This window comes from Bombus terrestris, chromosome 11 (assembly GCF_910591885.1).
Source record: "Bombus terrestris chromosome 11, iyBomTerr1.2, whole genome shotgun sequence".
In the NCBI taxonomy this organism is placed as follows: Eukaryota; Metazoa; Arthropoda; class Insecta; order Hymenoptera; family Apidae; genus Bombus; species Bombus terrestris.
This window is the reverse complement of record NC_063279.1, coordinates 9,645,981-9,666,198: the sequence shown is the minus strand read 5'-3', so window position 1 is coordinate 9,666,198 and position 20,218 is coordinate 9,645,981. Positions and strand designations below refer to the sequence as shown.

The 20,218-nt window shown below is 39.2% G+C and overlaps 1 protein-coding gene across 4 annotated transcripts in view; it reads left to right on the top strand.

Moving 5' to 3' along the window:
• Positions 1-20,218, top strand: part of LOC100650970 (nephrin) — a 484,892-nt gene that overhangs the window by 143,051 nt on the left and 321,623 nt on the right. The gene's annotated exons all lie outside the window — the stretch shown is intronic.

Here is a 20,218-nt window from a genome sequence, read left to right as displayed (position 1 = left end):
TTTCAATTTTAGATCCTGCTCCGGTTATTTCATCAGTTTTCGCTTATTCAGCATTTACGTAAAATGCCGTGTGTTTTCAACTCGTTTCGCTTAATCTTCAATTCACTTTACGTCGATCACAGACAACTTTTAATGTTCACTCCCACGTGCAGCTCAAGTTACATTTTAATCGCCGTTCCAGTCGAATGTATAATCCGGAACGAGTTCGACAAACTCGATCGACTCGCGGATATGACATCTTCAAACGTTTCCAACTGATATCGAGATGCAACGTTTAGAATTCTTTTATAAATGTAACAATCGACTATTTGCATATCCTGCGCTAAACCTCCTCCTCGTTAAAGACAAAAGCTAACACGGCTTTTTTAAAAGTAAAAGAAAACCAAGGGGTTGGGATCTTCGACATGCGGTTGCAGGATAAATTTTCCCTGTAAAGTTTTACGTTTTAAAATAACAAGATCGTACATAGAAGATATCATTGGAACCAAGAACGCGTATACGTATGCATACACAGACCAACGTCGACATCACGATATTAATATCTACTTCACTGTCTTTTTATCTTTCCTAATAGAAATCATTCTGAGAAATGTGAGAAGACTTATTCTACTTCAGCAAATTCTATTTTTCCAGCCATTTTAAATCTCACAGGATTATTCTCACTCTAATAAAAATAAGAATACAAAAACAAACGTCCATTACCAATTGCGCACATAATTTTCTTACATTTGCAACATGCTCTCGAATGCATAGATTACATTTTCCTAACGAGCAGAACTAACACAAAACGACGTAACATTGTCATCGTAATGGTCGTTTCTAGGATTCGTTGAAACCACTCGATACGACAAATTTCTGTGCAAATTCTAGAATCGCGTGAAAAGTACCCTAAACCCATCCCAACCGTATACACTGTGCAGCCATCAAGATTCGTCCGTGTAACTCGAGCGGACGGGGCTATGGAGCTGATTCGTTCTGCTGAAAAACACCGCGTCCGTGAAAACTACCACGGTCGTTGGAGCACGGCTTTGAAAGGGATCGCGTAAACGCGGCTCCGGGGCTGACCACGCTCTCCGCGTCTGCCAACGCGAGCACAAAAGAGAGGGCGAGGGCCCAACGATCAAGATACACCGGCAGAGAGAGGCCAGACATAAAGGACGAGAGAGCAGCGTGTGCAGCGTGCACGAGCGAAAAGGAACTCGCAGCCGGCGGGAAAAGCGTGGAGCCGCGGCGGGCAGAAAGAGCGCGGAGACGCGCGGAGGATGTCGCGGTTTCCGAGGCTGGCAGCATGTAGAAAGGAGCAGAAAACAGCCACGGATAAGTAGGGGAGAGGAGGCTGCTGCCAGATAAAACCGGCTTTCACTCGTTCTCTCTTCAACCCAGAACTCCTGTATCCCTGTCCAACCAGAAGAACACTGGCCCAACCTGTCTCTGTCGCTCGCCACGCGAACGTCGAGCGACCAGCTCGATGCACCTGCACCCGTGTGCTTCATCGTTGCTCGTCAGCTCGTCTCTCTCTTCCCCTCTACGCCTCCTCGTACCTTGTGTGCCTACTCGCGCCGCTCGTTCCTACCTCGCCTGTCATCCACGAGTCTTCTCCGATACAACCGATCGGATCGCGCGTAGCGATGTGAGTAAGCCTGCGTCGAATTTTCGTGCTTGTTTGCCGAATGTTTGACGGAATTAAGCGATTTGATGGGATATAGAGGGATTTATATGAGGCTGGAGAGAACGAGGGTGCGAGGATAGTCGAGGGGATCGTGATTTTCGATGGATTTTTGCCGAGGATACACTGGATGATTGGCGAAAAGAGGCCGGGTTTAGAGGTGATTAAGCCAGATGACGAGTGACGATGGATTTTTCTGGAGGATGCTCGCTGCTTGAGTGTATGCTAGCTGAAGTAGCTTGTTCTTTTGAGGGGATTCGATTGACTGGGAGATGGGATTGGGGAGGATAGAGGTTGGTGATTAGGGGCGTGTTTCAGGCATGGATAAGATTGTTCGCCCATTTGTTGATCTCTATCTTAATGAAGATCGGGAAAGTATTGGAATTAGAAAAATATATTTTTGTAATAGGTAGATGCTTTAATCTTCAAATTTGATAGATTTGTGGGCACAAGCAGCGAAATGTAGTATTAAGGAATCCTTCGTGATTCCAACACTGAAAGACAGTATTCTATAATATATCGTAAATTAGCTGGAAATAATTGCATCGTGCAATGTGTTAACACACATTTCTTCACAAACGGCTTTTCATCTTTTCTTAACCCCTTAACCTACATAGCGGGGCATAGCCCATAGTACGATGATCGGGACAAACGTAAATATCACGGACATAGCCCGTAGTACGTACGCAAGTCGTGCGAATGGCTCGAAGGCCGCGCGAGCTTGTTTACGTTTTCGGCCCAAAATTCTCGAACGTAAATCGTAGGTTAAAGGGTTAATTATCGAAAGGTTCTTTATCGAAATTAATAATTGTTCCATCTTAACGCGCGTCTACCCGCGCTCTATATTCCTATACATAAACATGAAGCCCGTGTCCATGAATGTATTAGCCAAAAACTTCGCCACTTCACACGTCATACTGGTTAATCAGCCGACCAAACGATTAACATCGCTCGATTCAAACATTCACAGCTCGTTACACCGTAATCCTGCTGCACAGCTGGCTAAAACAACACTTCGTACAAATCGATAACGCGTGTTCATCAATAAATTAGTAAATTGACTTTCATCCACTTCGTCGCCCTAAATACCCTCGAATTTTTGTTCGATCCGCGGTAACCAATTTCAAACACTCGCAAGATGCGTAAAAGTTCCGTTTATCGATCTTTCTGTCTATCGAGTGTCTACTCTTCCTTATTCGGCATAATTAATCCGGCGAGTCGAAGCGGCTGGTATTAACGTTCACGCCGAAATGCGTCAGGGACGATTATACACCATCGATCTACCGACGAGGATCGCAATCGAGCCACCGATTCATGCCCATCGCTAGTGCTATTGCTCGTTCGGATATACAGAACGAACCAACAAGAGAGAAAGAGAGAGAGAGAGAGAGAGAGAGAGAGAGAGAAGGTGAGATATATGTGAGATTCTGAATGAACGAGTAAGAGAGATACATATATACCTGTATTCGGAGCAAACGAGTAGGAGAGAAATATATATATATACGTCTACACGGAACAGGTATAAATAAGAGAGAGGTGAATATAGGCGTATATATATACACACGCATACATATTTCTACAGTGTGAGAGAGAGAAGGAGACATACGTACACATACAGATATCTATAAAGAGTAGCAGGGGGGAAGAGAAGTATCTGGATGGCCCCGAGGCTATCAACCCAATCTCGCGCGCCACGAAACGGCTAACTTAACCCATTCGCATATTGCGAGCAACGGAAACGCTCTTGTCCTCTTTGTTCCGGTGAAACGCGACGCGGGTACGACGCTCGGCTGTTTTTTCACGCGGGGCCGGACGCGGTTTCCTTTTTGATGACCGCGACGTACAAATTGCCGGAGTTTCTTCCTTTCCGCGAAAAATTTCCGCGAGGCTGAGAAGAAAGAAAGAAGAGAGAGAGAGAGAGGGATGTAGCGGAGAAAGAGAGAAGGTCGGGGTGTCGTGCGTGCGAGGACACGAGCTTTTGCAGGGAGTACGCTCGAAGCGTAGGACGCCATCCGTAATGATAATAGCCAAGCCACGTCGTGGATGACGATGATGACAGACGTCTTTAAACGGTTTCCCTCCCTTTATAACACGCAGAGAAAAATCCCTGTATCGTGGTCGCGAATCGTTGCGGATCTCATTGTGTTCTTTCACGCGATCTTTTGCTATGTTTCACTGTGTTATCGAGCTTTCGTGATTGACTCTCGTCGCCTGATTTCTTTGTTTACAGTGGCTTGAAAAAGTATTGCCATGCCATTATATCTATTATAACCTTTACATACCAATTAATCAGGTTCAAGTGTATGAAACTTGGCGTCATTTGTTACTTTTATCACGTTGACTGCCTCGCGTGTTTCCTAGGCACTTCCATCGATATTTTAGTAATGCGAGTAAATAATTTTTTTAATAAACAATTTTCGTATTCCTTTTACAACAATTCAATTGTTTTATTATTTCCTCTGGAATATCTTTTCAAATACCTACGACGATCCTTCGCAAGTAGTCAAATAAGGGTCACCCGAATACGGGTGACGGGACCCTAACTTTGCTGTCACTCGAATACGGGTGTCGTGGCAGTCAACGTATTATATGACTAAATAAATTTGACACCGTGAAATGAAAGGTATAGAGTGTGGCCAAAAGGCGCTTCATCGGAAAGTAAGGGTGTGTGCCAATACATTTTGTATATAAGTAAATGAACGTTAGGTTTTTAGATTAGTATAATTGATAGCCTCTAGCTTGTACTATGGGCAATATTTTATTCGTTTTATCGTAAAGAGAAATTAAAGTGTTTAGATTTGTCCGATCTAGTACTTACATGCGTGTGATAAATTTTCGAATTTGTTTTTCCACAAACAAAGCGTCTTGAGAAAATGTTTTATTTTTCACACGTAGAATGACTTATTATGGGTTCTTTAATCTTGTTTAGTCCCGAATTAGCCATGTTCAAGTATATTTGATAAATTTTCAAAGTCGATTTTCTCGCAAACCAAGACCTCGAATGAAACCATTTTATTTCATACTTTGCTCTTATTTTTTCATAGCGAATCGCCTCGTTCCCGGTTGTACGTGTTATTCAACCGCGCCTTGTACACACAATGACGTAGACAATGATGTAACATCATTTGTATTTAATAATTTTCAGTTTGAAGAATTGAAGATGAAGTTAGAGCTGCAGCAAAACTTTGTTACGAGTACAACTAGTCTTTATTGAATCAGAACTGTAATCTGTGCCACGAGTGTAACTCGATGTTATAAGGCAAAGGGTTAATGGAAGATTTACGGCGACATGGTTGTGTTGCGAATAGTTCTCCCGAGTATTATCGATCTTTGTCGCGCTTCGTGCGATATGAAACCACGGAGAATCATTACTTCTTGTTTTATTCAATTCTTCAACAAATCTATCTTGTATTTCAGGATAATTTTTTTTACTCTGTTGAATTATAATTCGCCAAATGTTATCCATAGAGCAGGCGATATTTGAACTTTTAACCATCTATAAGTAAAATTTTGTTTGCCTATGAAAGAAAGAAGCTATGTACTGTATCTCTTCGATCAATTTTTTTTTTTTTTTAATTTCTCACAGATATCAATAGCCTACTAAGTACATTAGATCAATAAGATAGAGTAGTGGAGCAACAAGCGAAGCTTGCAGCAAGCAATTACAGCAAAAGAAAGATTTGAAAAATATATATATCTGACGATGTATATCTGACTTGCAAGTCACATATCGTCGCAGAGATATAACGCGGAAAAAAATGTGAACGAACGAGAGGAACGACTGTATTCCGCAGGTTTAAATAAATGTCGCCGTAATCTCTCGCCTACAATCCCCAAAAACCTATCCTATTTTCCTCTGATTTTTCCCCCATGACTTTTTTTCGTTCGTAGTTCGATGACATCACGAGCATCGCCTGCATATTCATCGTAACGCAATTTCATTTTGACCGTAGTTCCCAGTTACTCGAAATTAAAACTGCACGTCGAATGAAAAAAAAAAAGAAAAAAGAAAAAAGAAAAAAACAATGCGCAACGAGGAGTAGAAAAAAAGACACGCACATACGCAGGTATAGACATGTGCGCGCGTAAAAAACGTTTGGGAAAATAAAATCGTTTACGGCGACCGGCGAATCCTGAATAACCGGGATAAAAGATTTTATTTATCGAAACAAGAGAATTTCCAACTTACCGGGCCACGCATCGTCGCTATCGTTAAAATTTCGCCGCTTTATCTTCTTCTGCACCTTCCACTTCTTCTCTTTTTCCTCCCCGACGCGCTTCCCGCCTCTTTCATTTCGATTGAATTCATTTCAACCGCGAACCTGCTGTGTATGTTGCCATCTAAAAATGAAAGGAACAAGAGAAACGGAATAAACGAACGCGATTTGAGAACAATTTGCAATATTTTGCAGACTGTACGTTTGTTTCCCTTCCTTTTTTCCTGTCTAAAAAAAAACCTCGGTTTCCAGATTTATACGATATCGTTTCTTTTAAAAGTTACGATGTCAAGCTCAAAGGGTTCCGTTATCATTAAAAATAAACTTGGCTTAATGAGTGGTTTTGGCGTTGAAACTTGTGCGACGGATTATGTTTTACCGCTTAAGAAGAGACTTTACATATTCAACAGATTTGAAAACAGTTAGACAGACGTATTAGTTGAAATGTCCCATTTGATCAGAATTTAATAGACGCTCATTAAACACGTATCATTATTAAATAAAGCCAATCCTGTTTCTTTTGAATAATATTGACGTTAATATTAATAGAAGAGGAAAAATATTTCCTACGTGGTCTGAATAATTTGCTAGAATTAAATTGAAGATTCACGATCCTTGTAAATATGTATGTAGCATTGAAAATAAACATTCGAAATATCATTTTGTCTCTTTATTTTCCGCACTCGCATCGACCATTTTAATGCATTATTAAACATTCAGCTAAGATTAAATCGAATTAAATCGAAGAATTTTTAGGAAAGATTGCTTTAGTACGAAAATCTAAGTAGCGATTCTAACGTTTCAGTCAAACGTTTCACGTTATCTTTTACGAAGGAGAAACCAATATTAAAAATCAATATATACGTAAAATTTTGTACACCATAGAATAAGGTAGTTCATGATGAATTTTCCCTTGCATATAACACGTAACATAGCTTCCTACGTACATTAAAACACACGCATTTCTCTTCCACTCATACACGCAACAATATGCCATTCTTCAATATTTTTCCTCTGAATTCAAAAACGTACGGAGAATTTGAGGATAGAGAAACAGTGACGTTTTCTCCGAAAGACGGCGAATCGCGCAGGACGTTTTAATATCCAAGCACGATACGGCTTTTTTCTCAGTCGTATTTATGTTCCCGTTGCGCTCGAGAAACACTAATGTTTCGCGTTTAAAGCGTGCAACATCGAATAGGTTCGGCGGCGGAGCGCCGTAAATTTCGCCAGCGGATCGCTCGAAACTTTAAATATTGTTCAGCTCGTTCTGGCATGCCGCGGCCGGAAATTATTATGCGAGATGCTAGCACGCATACCAGTTTAACGAGTATATTTATCGATCCGAGAATGCATTCACGTTCACTCTAGTCCCGTTAGGATTGATGTCGCGAAAACCTCTGCGAAAGCTTCGTCTCGCGGCGACGAGGTACATCTGGATACATCGTTCCATCATAACGTTGTAACGAGAACCCGAAAGACTCGTATTTTTCGATGCTGAATTTTTCGTCTCCTGAATGTTGCATAAGAACTAAATTCGAAATTGGATTTGTCAGTTTTTCTATTTCGATTAATATTAGGTCGTCCGAAATGTTCCTTTCGTTTTATAAGGAAATAAGAGACACACAATGTTTTTTGTTTTATATCAGTTTATTGAATTATGCATGAACGTAATAATAGAAATAGAACGAAATAATTGAATAAAATAATATAAAACAGAAATTGTTGTTCATCTATTATCACCTTATGAAACGAAAGAAACTTTTCGGACAACCTAATAGTTGAAACACCTGTCGTTCGGCATTTGCGTAATTTGGTATAATTTGTTTCGTCAAATCTGTACTTTGAGAAAGGCTTGGATTTGTTACTCTTGAATTTTAGTTAAAATGAAAATTGAACTGTTTGTGTTTTGGATCTTAGGCAAAGAATCCTGTATTCTCTTCTAGGCACTGGTTAATGATCGAAGTGACATTTCTTATTATTTGTTGCCTACGCAAGGATCGAAGATTGAAGTGAATTTTTCACGTGTCGAACATTGAAGAAAGAAATAGAAATTGAATTCTTTAAGCGTTGGGTTCTAATCAAAGTCAAAGTGAGAGTTAAAGTTTCTCGCTTTTACCTTAATCATAGTTTAAAAAGAAAGAGCTGAATTCCTTAGTCTTTGTGTTTTAAATACAAAGTATAGTAGTTGTCGAATAGGCTGTTTCCTGAACTCAAGGCAAAGGTTAAAGTTAAGGTTGAGCTCTTCGCTCGTTGAATTTTAATAGAAAACTAAAACTGGCGTCTTTTTAGTTGTCGCGTTCTACGAAAGCGTCGAAGTCATATACACGTGTTTAATTATTTTTCGGAATAAATCGTAAAATAAATTGAAAGGTTAATTATATGTTTGTAAATTGAATACCAAGCGCCTGAAACGAATATTCCTTTGCCATTACGAAACACGCCTATAGCGATGGTCAGAAAATCGATTTAATATATATATTCTCCGATGCCTGATTATCGGTTAAGCGAGTCACATATTTCAATATTCACTTTTTCCTCTTTCCCGAGCTTTAAATAACGGTTCAGGTATAATTGTTATGATGATGACGAAAGAATGAAATTATAACGAGGAAGGGACGGTGATCCGGTTGCTACTGTAATCACAATATTTCGCTTGCTTTTTCACGAATTAACCATTTATTTCGGTGAATTCATTTCATCGAACTTGGCGTTTACCGAACGAACCATAGAAACGATGATAATATAAATGCGTATAAAGGATATTTAAAACACACATCTACGACGTTAAGTGAATTAATCTGCTTATTAAAACGGTAATAATATACCGAAGCTGTATACTTTAGAAATTATTCGCGTCGGTAATTTCGTTTCTTTTTCTGCTCGAAGAAACAGGGTCGAACAAATCGTGTAATAACAATTGGATTTGCATAAGCGATTGTTAAGTAATCGATTTAATACGCTAAGGAAGCACGAATGCCAATGAATCCTTCCCCTTAACAGTGGAAAGGCTGCTGTTCTCGAGTTTCTTACCTTCGATATCGCATTTTTCTGACGGTTTACTACCTTCGATTGGTCTGTACGTCCATTCAGATTACTAAAGCGAGAACTCGTAACTTGTAATCGAAGATGGTGCGTGTCTTGGAGTCGTAGACGGTAAGCAGTCTGAAGGAATAATCGTTTGGTCGTGGGTAGCAATCTCAAAATTCCCTTTTCCGTCCTAAGTAACCTACAATTTATCGCGAATTCGCCGAGTCACGCGTTACCATACGAAGAACGAGATAAAGTTTTCACGAAGCCGCATGATCCCGTGCGTTCGAGGGAATCGAAACGAATTACCCGCGGATGTTGCGCAGAATCGTCGATGGAATTAAAGAAAATCGTGGGGTCATGAAATTACTTCAATTTGCAGGGGGAACTGTCGGAACGTAGATTCTTCGACGGAGAAAAGCTGATGAATAGACATTTATGAAAAATTTATCGAAAGTATTCGTTATAACGTTTAATAGATGATTGAAATTCTTGTTTGGATTCCAGCTTTTCCATTGTGTTCGTAAAAATGTGAATTTCCATAAACATCCGAGACTCATCGATAAAGTACTTTTTCTAATATTCCAGATGCTATAGCTGCAAGTTTCTTTTATCTTAGAAAACGTTTTCATTTGTTTGTTATTCTTTTCATTGATATCTTTCTGAGAGAATTTCTGCGTGGAAAGTGAATGATCGAACATTAACCCCTTAACCTACGATTTACGTTCGAGAATTTACGTTTTGTCCGATCATCGTACTACGGGCTATGTCCGTAATATTTACGTTTGTACGTAGTTGTAGGTTAAGTGGTTAAATAGATTTTGGAAAAATTTGTTTGCTTCAACGAATGTGCTATTTCAATGATTAAATCATATTAATCTACCGTAGTTTGCCATCGATGAGATCACAGGATACTTTAAAACGATGGTAAAAGTAATTCGATTGAAAGTCTAAGAAGTCAGAATTCCTTGAAGGAAAATTTGCAAGACCATCATAGCTGCAGGAACTGCAAGTCTGGATAGTATCAGGAAAGTCACGTTCCCTTGCAAATCCAGTCCTTGCGCCATCGTCTTAAACTCCACCAACTCCCCCAATATAACCAGAATTCCAGTCAGACCTCCTTTTATTTCTCTTTCCAATTTGAAAAATCCAGATAGCACGCTGCTAATACAAAATACGTGCTGCGATACGAATCTTACAAATTTTACGTCGAGTTTTATAAATCCATCTAGAGTTTTTCATTATCATCGTCGCCGTGCACCATGAGACGTACATGTATACAGTGTTTCAAAAAGTTGCGGTTAAACTTCAGGAGCATGTAGCTCCTATTAAAACAATCGGAGAATTCCTACGATGATGCGTTCAAATATCACTAGTTTCTCTAACTTTTTGTCATAACTGGCACAAAATATTTTGTTAAATTTCATCTAAAACAAGGAATATCTTGGTATCGCTATCTCTGTAAACCTTCTTTACAATATGACCAGCAACATATATTTCAATCACCATAAGATCTAGCATGGTGTAAGACCATTGAACTTTTTAGGTCAGTTAACTTGGGTATTCGTGTAGGGTCCATTTTTATCCACTTTCGATCATTAAATCTCATTCATTGATATTGTCTACTGATTTCAGTCATATTTATGTAACTGCATTTGGTTACTTGAGATAGGATCAGAGCCAAGATTAGATTCCGGAAAATTAGCTTAAAGAATTTCATTTCAAGTATGTTTCACATACTTACAAGTATATTTTATGTGTTTGAAACTATCCAAATACTCGTAGACGATAGTGCAATGTTTCATTGATGAAAACGTCTTGTAACTTTGAAACCAATCATATTTGGATCCTTGAAGATATTAACGCAACTCCGTCGTGAAACGCGATGTAACGTTTGGCTCTTCATCGATTAATTGTTTCGTTGTTCTAAGGTATCGAAGCGTCGAAAAAGCTGTTAATATATTTTAATTAAAAAAATTCCAACCTCAATGTCTTAAGACCTTTTTGCTTATTTTAACGGCTACTATTACGCGATCTTTAGTTGGAATTTTTCTTAAACAGTTCATAGACAGGATAAAACACGCGTGGACAAATTTCCTGGGCGATTATGCTCGGACGTTTCATTATATCGGAAGTATCGAATATTGCGTTTCGCGCGAATGAAATCTGAGTACGTGCGGTACGGGCCGTGAAGTTCGACAGGTGGTATTTTTCAACATGGCTGGATACTAAACACCTGTATTCGCCGCGGCTTTTGTCCGCATTGCGAAGAGGATCTGTCTGTAAGGACGTAGTCCTCTCGAGCCTTTTCTATCCTTAATTGATGTCCATTTGAAAGGAAGACCGATTTGCTCTTCAAAAGGTGTTCTATCCTTTAATTGGTAAATCTCTGAGAAACAATTACGTTTTCGATTGGTCGAGTCGAGTACGAATCGTTCGTTTCTTTCCTTCTATGGAACTAGTTCGTTGAATCGATCAAGAGAGAGAGAGAGAGAGAGAGGGTGGAGGAAAAATGGATGGGTTGATTAGAAATCATTTTCACGCGGTAATCACTTTCTTGTTGAAAGGCTGGATGATTGCAGGGAGAATTGCGAGTAAATTAAATGACTTTAAGTGCTCAATGGAAAATTATCATATAACAGTGTATACGTTAGATTGTAATCAAGAATCAAATATTTTATGAGATCAAGATTTCTATAAATGTTAATCCTACGTTATTAGATCCACTTACGAAGATTCGGAGTAAAAGTTCGTGTCAATATCGAGAACTGAATGAATGCTTATGCTACAGAATACACGTGGTGCTTTGGCAGGCATAATTCCACTTGGAGAATTGATTGCACGTGGCAAGAATATATATTGTACGTGTAAGATGTTTAAGAAACTGCTGTACGATCGACGAGCGGTATAAATTTTCAAGTGAATCGTCGAAGACTTAAAATTTATTCTAGAGTCTAGTATGACAGAATTTTCAGAGAATTCGCAAGTATTGTGAAAATTTTCATATTAATCTTGAATCCAGTCTCCGTCGTTTATATTTTTGAGTAAAATGCAATGCTTGCAATGCAACGTTCCTACGCTTCTAAAATGTCTATCAATCTGATATCTAAATTTCGCTTCTAAACTTTCAGTTTACCTATCTCTGCATCAAACTTATTGTACCCTAGCAACATCCTTGTCTCGACATCTGTTCCCAAATCTACTCAACGGAAGGATCTCGAATCCCTTTCAAGTTTGTCATACTTTCACAGCCGGCAGACCGTCGTCGTCTCAACATCTACTCTCCTGGCGAAAGATCTCGCTCCTCCGAGCTGGTTTCCGATCACCGGGCGTTTAATGAATTTTTATCGATAGGCGATATCTCGATGGTGCGGCGTTAGGAAAGAGAAAGAGAAAAAGAGGATTGCACAGTTGGCGAGCAAAAAACGAAGCCGAGAGACTCGCGGAGGCATTCGAGCAAGAAGCTCGCGCTGAAGGAGTCTTCGATTGGCTCTCGTTCCCTCTTTTCCATCCTTTCCTACGTACAGGAACGCCGGGATAGAGGGCCACGGTTCCCGTTCGTTAACTGCCGGCAGAATCCACTCGACTTAATCGATCCTTTCTCTCGCGGACCGGCTATACCTTTCCCTTCCTTTGTTCTGAAAATGGAAGCCAGCTAGCCTCCACCTACTCGAGCCTCTTCCTCGGGGAAACGTTTCATCAATGCTCGCTAGCATTTACAGCTAATAGTACGTGATACCGGCTGTCATGGAAATTCCATCGTGTCCTGTCCACCAGAAGCGTGAACATCATTGTTGGAATCAAGTTTCATGTCTTATCGCGTGATGCATCGAATTAGCAAGCAGATTTTTACTCAGATGGGAAGTTTAGAGCCGCAGAAAAATACACAGAATGCGAATAATAGGCAGGAATATATAAAACATTGAGTATGGTATCCGTTTATGATACTTGATAGATGCGATAACTTTTATTATCCAACGGTTAGTTTTTTAATTATATTCGTGAAAACAGAAATTTGCATAAATAAATTCACAGTCTGTTAGTTACAAATAATAACGTAAGAGTTAGATACATTTTTGAAGTTACTGTAAAGACTTAAAAATTAACACTATCTTGTTTAGTTTATATCTTGTGTTATATATATATATATATATAATTTATAAATAATGTAAGTATATAGCGTTAAATATAGTCATTATTGCGTTATTATTTGCGACTTCGCTTATTAAAGTTGTCTGCAACATTCCTATAGTAATGAGCAATTTTACGGACTTCACAAATATGATAAAGTACCTACCGACGCAGAGTGCCTTATAAATCATTCTTAATTGTTGACTTTCTTACGAATTCCTCCTAGCGCACATTTATTATATTACACGAGTAAACAAGTTACCGGGAGATATTAAGGCGCTACTGGAAATTACCTCTCTATTGATAAAGTTCTTATTACGCATTAAACTCCTTGTCCAAAGGGAATTCTAACACTACCAAACTCTGGATACCTCAACCTTGTCCCTCCATATCTCTAACGTTATATCTATAGTCATTTCATATATATTCTATCCGGTCCAGTCATTCGATTAAACCTTTGGTAATATAATCAACCGAGAAAGACCAGAACGAACGATTTAAACCATGATTATTTCCCTATTCTCGAGACATTTTGTACCTTTGACATCAGATATACAGGCTTTGGGATAGAATTTCTTAAAAACACATTCCCATTAATTTTACACATACCTTAAAGTTACACATACCTTACAGTTATAGTCGTTATAATATTCTCCGATATTAATATTTGAAAATTACGTATGTTGCGAAAAAGTATAAATACATATCGTGTGAATTTTATCAAAATTTTTAAAGTAACGATGAATATAATAAAGTTTGGAACACCCTATACGTATAGCGTCGTTCGACAGGAAATGCAAATCACATCGAACTTAAGTAATCGACACAAAATCCTCAGCATTCGCACATCAACTTTATAACAGCGTTTAATCGTGTTCGATAAAAGTAGCGGTCGGATGATTGGCAGAAACAGGTGGAATCTTTTATCTGTAATCCACGAAGAGAATCCTTTTTACTGCAGCACTTAGACTTCAGACGGTCATTCTTCGATGTTCAGTTCCATGAAGCGTATTAAACGCGCTTAAGAACTGCAAATTATATGCATCGGGCGAGCTTCGACTCCTGTTTGAAGGTTTCAAGGTTTCTCGACTTATCAACAAAGTCAGCGACAACTTTCCCACCAGTTATCGTTCTCTGAGCCCGCGTTACATCAATTAGCATTAAATATTCAAAGTAGGCGAAATTGCACGTCGCGACGTTGGCCAATTAAAAACTCTCCTTCCTATGCTCGCTGGAACTCGTTTAGTGGAAACTCGAAACTGGTTTGATAGCGTGTTACGTGCTTACAGCGATGTATTTGTAGACAGATATAAAAATAAATGGACAAGTAATGGAAGTAGATATGAATGAAGTTTAATCGAACTAGTATTAGTGTTATATATACTAATACATATACAGGGTGGTTGGTAACTGGTGGTACAAGCGGAAAGGGGGTGATTCTACGCGAAAAAAGAAGTCGAAAATATAGAATAAAACTTTTTCGTTTGAGGCTTTGTTTTCGAGAAAATCGACTTTGAATTTTCGCTCGGTACGCGTGCACTTTATCACGTCTCGTTATAACGGACCTCACTATAGATCGTTGAAAGTGTTCATAGAAATTTAATTAGAAGAGCAGAAGTATGTGTTCGGCAGGATGGGCAACATTTTCAGCAATTTTTGTAATAATAAACTTTATGATTACTTCATATTATTTCATTATGTATTCCTAATTTTCCGTTACGGCAAAAACAATCTTAAACTGCGATAACGAGACGTGATAAAGTGCACGCGTACCGAGCGAAAATTCAAAGTCGATTTTCTCGAAAACAAAGCCTCAAACGAAAAATTTTTATTCTATATTTTCGACTTCTTTTTTCGCGTAGAATCACCCCCTTTCCGCTTGTACCACCAGTTACCAACCACCCTGTATAATCGTGTTATTCGTCAGACAGCAGATTTCTACTTCAAACTCGTATTTTTATAAGGACAAATGAAAATGTTCACTTTGAACAATGATTTGTTTCATCCGATTAATATCACACTTTATGCATTTTTGCATCTTCATATTTCCCACAAATGCATACAAATCAATACAGTCTGTTCATTATATATACCTATAGTACACAGATTATTTATTAAATAATCGAATTTGACATTTACATTTTTGTGCAAACTTAACAAGGACTTTAATAATAAACAATGAAGCTAAATATAACGAAACTTCATTGATGTCCATTTCACCTGTCTCTTATTTTCGTCCTTGGCTGTATATCGATGACTGGCGACGTATTAACAGGTCATGGATACTAATTATGTTTTATAATCCAGTTCACCTGACTCAATCTTGGCTTATGATTTACATCACGATAGTCTCATTAATACCTCCGGCTCCAAGTTCTTATTCGAGAACCAGCTTGATATTGCGTAACACGTGTCACGGATCTGATGATATAAGATTCATTTGGGAACTTGGATCGTGGCCGAATTGACTGAATGAAACCGTTGAATTAATCCAAAGGGGAGAAAGTAGCATCGGAGCGTAAAAATTAAGAAATGTTCCCTTGGCTTCTTCTTCTTTCTTATTTCTTTATTTTTCGTGTCTTTTTTTCTTTTTCACTTCGTGAGATTGGTTTCGAAAGTTTTTGTACTGGCTGCAGGTCCATCGACCGTGCATGTTTATGCATTTGTGGGAAATTTAAGAACATAATGTTGTAGGGAACACACATAAAGTATGCGAAAGTATATAAAACGTGTGAAAACGCGAAACTATACAAAATGAAACGTCTGAACGTAGAAGAAGATCGAAAAATGCAAAGATACATAAAAAAGGTATATTAAACGGGATACCCAAAAATGTTGAAATATTCGAAATAAGGGAAATAATTGGGGAAGTTAGATAATGATTTTCCTGAGATATTTTGATAGAGAATATAGAAATCGGATAAAGTATCGGCTGTATTATAATCACTTACGATAATTACGCTTAAGTAAATGATTTTCGTTTAATAGCTCATGCAAATTCCGAGCGAAGAAGATCTATCAATATTCTCGATGTAAAAAAAACCGAGAAAAGAAGAAAATGATAGACAAGAATCTTGCAGAACAGGGTAAACTTAGGACTTCTTTCTAAAAGTCTAGTACAAAAATCGTTTACAGGCTAACAACTCGTTTAAGGTAAGAAATTCCGTGGATTGCTCTATCAACGATCACGTGGCAGGTAGAAAGTAGCACAGATCGTGGGAATAAGATATTATCTCTAAATGTATACGTTTACTCGAAATTTATCTAGCAAAAACAGTCGGAGAATCGCATAAAATTCGTTGCACCGTTTTTTCTGCGAAATCTTGATTTCACTAACTCGTTCGAAAGCTTATGCGAATGCTAAGTCCGAATGTGGAAGTGAAATACACAGCTTGAGTTAATCGCGCGCGTGTAAAATCGTAGAATCATCTAATCGAGTCTAATCTAAATCTTCGAAGAAGACGCTATGCTAATTGCAAAATTAAGTTTGGACCACAAAGAAAAGCAAGACGAAATAAGATCGAAGCTTAGCCGCAATTTTCTTTTTAAATCGAAGTGTTTGAAATTTCAACGGCAACGGTGTATTTCGATATTTTCATAAATACAAATTTTCCCAAATTTTTGGAGAAGTTATTGCAGCAAAAAAAAAAAAAAAAAAATGAAATAATTTTATGTAAGTAGAAGTTAATCGTATTTATACGTGAAACGTAAGGTAGAATTACTTTATAACGAAATAGAGAAAATTTGGATGATAAAATTAGAAATATGGAATATTCGAAGAGCGGGCAGACCCTTGAACGAACTACTTTTTAATCACGAAGTACGGCAACGCATAAAACCGTGTGCGTATCGTTTAATTCGTGTCAAACGTTACGCACGCAATTTTGAAGTTTTATCGCTTCGGGTGTGACGCTCGACAGAGAAGGAGCTTGCTCTCGCTCATGCGTCGACTGTTTCATAACGAAACTCGTTTAAACTAATAACAATGGCCGCTGTATTTCGTTAACGAGTTATTAATAAACGCATTTTGTTCGTTACGAGTTCGGTACACGGCAAACATAAGCGTTTGTTGCCCAAACACATCAGCTATACATGAAAATTGTCTCTTTTTCATTAGAACAATATGTTGGTTTCACGTTGGAAATGAAGCTAGTTTAATTACGAACAATCATTTACGCGGCAACGTTGCTAGAAAAATTCGAGAGATTTACTAAAACCGTCAAAAGTCAAAACGTAAATTTTAGGATTCAGAGAAAATTTATGAAACGTTCAACCATCCAACGGTTAACATCATTTCCATCACAACAATCTCCCCCAAAAATCTTCCTATTTACAATCGAAACATTCCTTCGAAATCCGGTAAAAACTCCGCTGGCAGAGTGCCCGCATGATAAACGAAGCAGAGGCAAAAGCAGTTGAAACGAACGCAGGAATCAGCTCGGAGAAGCAGGTAGACGTCGGAGGCCATCAGCGTTTTCCAATTAGGCCGGACTCGATCGATTATTATACCGGACGGAGGCAAACTTGTGCCGGTCGCCGGGTCCATGTTGAATCCATGGTGAAGACGAAAGAGAAGGACGAGAGGAGAAGAGAGTAGACGACGAACCACATTCAGATACTTTCCCACAGTGTCCGGTAGGCCAAAACAAGCCTGGCATCGCCTCTCTTGCGCCGCGTGGCTCTTCCTCCTTTATCCAGCTCTTTTATCTCGCTTTCTACCTCCGGTTAGCGGCTCGACTTGTTCCTTTTATTCCTCGACCACGCTTTTCTCCCCTCTTCGCGAGCCACCGGGTTCCTCTCGCTCGCGTCCTCGCCACGCTTTTTGCTCGTCCCCCCTGAAGGATGTGGAAGCGTGGCGGGCTCGCTTCTCCCACCAGCCAGCCACGTGGCCACGCAACCGGAATGCCTGTTTGGTACTCGACTGAGATGCTGCCTGGCTGATTCTCCTGCCGTTCTCCTTTCTTTTTCCCTCTTGATGTCTCCATTCACAGAGCCTTGGGATTTTCTTGAATCGCACCGGGGGAATGGACGAGAACTAGGATTCGGGATCTCGTCGGGTTTCCAGAGGTTTCCAGAAAAAGCCTGTGAAAAGAGATTTCCAACGGTAGAAATAGTTTAGAATAAATTGCGATGGAATTACGGGGACGATGCAGCTTGAAAAATAGGTGGTCAGAGTTTCGCAACGTGTTAGAATAAGAAACGAGTGATTTAGGAAATTTTAAGGAATTCCCGTGTTTAATAGTTTCGATCGCTGACGCCTGATGCGTACTTTTAGCCAAATGAAAAATCGTACGAACTTTTGTAGACTTGCAGAAAGTTCGCGAAGAAAGTCACGTTTGCCATGGTTTAGAATAATACGCGGTAAAATTACCGGGATGAAGTTGCTCGAACAATAGCTGGTTCAAGTTTTCGAGAATATTTTAATATATTTTATGTTTAGAGCGAAGGAAGTTTGAAGTAGGAGCTAAGTGATTTAGGGAGTTTGGAAGGATTTAGGTGTTTAATGGTTTGAATTGATGATATTTGATACATAGTTTTAACCGTATGAAGAATCGTGGGAGGTGGGTTACAGCTTGGTTGGAGTGTAAAGTTTGGAGAGCATGCAGCGATGGAGAATTTATGTCGCGAACGTGCCATGACTGATCCATCTGAGGACCAGATGCCCCGTTATTGTACGTTACTAACATGCTGTCGCCTTTCCGATTGCATCCGACAAATGTTTCATTTTTCCTATTTTTAACTCATATCGTTTCGTTTTTATGCTTGCACGATCAAATAGAAAAGCGCAGAATCGCCGTGCAGCTAAATTATACGAACGTGATTCGATATACTTTCGAACATTTACTTTAGTTCGGATACAATCCAGCAGCCGTGTCGTAAAAATATTTTTGGAGCTCTAGTACAATTTAAGATCTTTAATCCGCGACTAATCTTATTCGAGTTAAAAGTTTGAAAACAATTTTGTTTCCTGGTCTTCGTATCGTATTTATCTATAAATAAAACACACGCTGTTCCATCGATTTAATTCTCCTCAACTTCAATCTTATCACCAACTTCATCCATCCAATCCTAACGTTTGTACACGTGTAAGATCAAAAGTATACTCTGTGTACTCGACGTAACGTTGCTGGCTGAGCAAAACAACGATTCAGTTGTTTGGAAACTTGCGCACCAGTCAAAGTATGGACGTTATTCGAGATACAATTCAGTTTCCCATAAAACTGGTATTGTACATCGGAAGTAGGTCGAATCAGTCGGATCTATGTAAAATAACGTTTCACCGTCGATCGACCGATTCTAAACAATTTTCGTACTGCAAGGCCACGCGTTATCCTGCATTATGCATAACAATGTTGGGAAACGCGTACGCGAGTTCTCTTTAAAGTCACAAAGAGCAAGATTACATCGAACTGTTTCCTCGTCGTATTTTTTTACTTTTACGCCGCGTCACCATGCTGCGATTGCAGTTTTAATGCACCGTAACTCGCATATACGTGACGTTTGATCGCGGTAACTATTCGCAAAATATACATCTGCACGGCGAACAACTTCTAAATTACAGTCCTTTATTCACGGCTCTCTCTCTCTCTCTCTCTCTCTCTATCTCTCCTCGAAGATTTCCTTCGTCGTCTTCGAGCAATTCTCTTTCTTCTCCTCTGCTCTTCACCCTCAGCCTTCTATCCTATTTTTTTTGCACCGTCGATCGAGTGGACGATCTACTTATGTAAATTTTCATAAATATTTCTTGCACAGTGTTCCGTATCCGTGAAACGATCCCCGACCAAAGCCAGAGGGCGGAGATCCGAGAATGCAACGAGAGACAATCTCGACTAAATTACAGCCCTCTCTGCCTTTCCTTCGCTTTCTCTTTCTCTCCTTTTTTCTATGTCCCTGTCCCGTGCATTCCTTAATCTCTTGCCTCGTAATCGATGCGCCGGCGATACAGCTGTTTTGCCCGTCTTTTCGCTATCTTCCGAGACAAGAACATACGCGTGCGATTATTCGACTTCCGTGCTTGATCAATACCAGCCACGAATTACCGCCATGTCATAATAATAAAACAGTTTCCTGCAGCCACGATTGCTCGTTATAATAAGTTTCATGACCATCGTCCTTTTGAAAAATCTGGCTTTTTAAAAGGGTAGTCGAATCGACTGAAGTTAAACGTCGATGT